This window comes from Saccoglossus kowalevskii, chromosome 12 (genome assembly GCF_978046115.1).
Source record: "Saccoglossus kowalevskii chromosome 12, keSacKowa6.1, whole genome shotgun sequence".
In the NCBI taxonomy this organism is placed as follows: domain Eukaryota; kingdom Metazoa; phylum Hemichordata; class Enteropneusta; family Harrimaniidae; genus Saccoglossus; species Saccoglossus kowalevskii.
This window is the reverse complement of record NC_140652.1, coordinates 2,539,894-2,541,632: the sequence shown is the minus strand read 5'-3', so window position 1 is coordinate 2,541,632 and position 1,739 is coordinate 2,539,894. Positions and strand designations below refer to the sequence as shown.

The window sequence follows — 1,739 nt, the reverse complement described above, 5'->3', positions numbered from 1 at the left end:
CACAGTGTCGCCCCTTGTCCTCATGGTTGTAGAAAACAGTGTAACGTTTTGCACCCGGTTGAAAGACATAATGTAACCCTTTGCTCCCGGGTTAAAGAACACAGTGTAGCCCCTTGTATTCAGGGTTGAAGAACATAGTGCTGCTTGTCTCTACCCCTGGGATGTAAAACATATATAAGCAATCCCGTCAGTTGCACACATAGATTATTCATTAAGTGGTTCAGATCATTTATTCAGTGATTTAGATACTTCAATCAGTGATGCAGACCATTCATCCTGTGATTTAGATACTTCAATCAGTGATGCAGACCATTCATCCTGTGATTTAGATACTTCAATCAGTGATGCAGATCATTCATCCAGTGATTCAAATCATGTATTCAATGATTTAGATCATTCACACAATGAACGTACTACTCTATGTAGTTTGTTTAGGTTTGGTTCAGTATAGGGCTTATGTCTAGCCTAAATTTGACCTAACAAGCTTTTCAAAATTTTTGTTTTTGCTTTGCATTTGGTGTTAGATAATCAAATTTCCCCTGTACATATCTGTTATGGGAACTGAAGTGGATGCACAACAGTGAGTGCTCTGCCAGCAGCTGCTGCCAAGCAATGATAACATCACATAGTCAATCAATGTATTGTCTACCTTTGAAGCGTATCAAATTATTAAGATATATTAAACCCAATACCAATATATCAATCTACTTTATAGCGATTATATTCATTTCCAGTACAACTGTTTAGAGGAACAGACAATCCGGCTTCAATATAAACAGTTTTATTATCTCGGTGAACGGTTAGTGTATATCTCGAATTTGCTCATATGTTTGCTTTACAGTCATGTCCTATGCTTTCGTTAAAATCGTAACCTTCGTGCTTAAAATGTGTAAATCAACAGACTCAAGAACTGTGTAATACAACTGGGACAACAACATATACTTGGATGTATACAGATACATCCGAGGACGGATGATATTATCTTATAAACCAGACTTTATGTTACAAACAAACATTTCCTTTCAATCAATGCTCAACGAACTTAGTCACTATTGACATCATGGGTATCAAAAAGGTACTAGTACCGTGGCTGTAACGTTATTACAATGCGTATGACTCCTGATGACAGTAACAAGCCTGCCGGTGGTAATTCCCGCGTCAATTATTGTTTCTTTGAAAATTGCTATACGCCGAAGTGAATGTATGCACGTGACAAACTGAAATTAAAAATAGCTTTGTACTTTTCATCATGAAATGTTCGTTAATGAACCTGACACAAATACAGACTTACCTTTTTATGTCCTAACATTGGTAAAATGTCCGATTTTATATTACGTCTATTGTCAACGCGACATTGCTTGTTGTGCACTCAATTACTATTTATGCCGTATGTAATTAGCCAGCCGCTATGGATTACTAATATCCCTGGTCTTTGTTCATTGTAGCGCACGGTTTCAGTGGTTATAAGGGAAATACATATGGTTATGTGTGTTGGTGCAATACACTATCACTAGGCAATGAATGTTTAATAAATAACGAGAAACATATTTTTCTAAATATCTATGTTGATGTTTTTCCAGATTATAATGTCGGTGTGTATATTCAGGAAACCAAAACTTTAGAAATTGCGTAAATATCTGAGGATTGTTTATTTATACCACATCTATAATCACTGAAATAATTGAAAGAATCTGAATTAGTCACGTTGTTGGTTGAGTATCATAAATTTATTAACGGGA

The 1,739-nt window shown here is 35.8% G+C and overlaps 1 long non-coding RNA gene across 1 annotated transcript; it reads right to left on the bottom strand.

Moving 5' to 3' along the window:
• Positions 1 to 204: 204 nt before the first annotated feature.
• Positions 205 to 1,384, bottom strand: LOC146735418 (uncharacterized). Its single transcript, XR_014931063.1, has 2 exons — positions 1,292 to 1,384; positions 205 to 318 (listed from the first exon to the last, which is right to left on the bottom strand). It is a non-coding gene; the product is annotated as an uncharacterized LOC146735418 (long non-coding RNA).
• Positions 1,385 to 1,739: the final 355 nt, after the last annotated feature.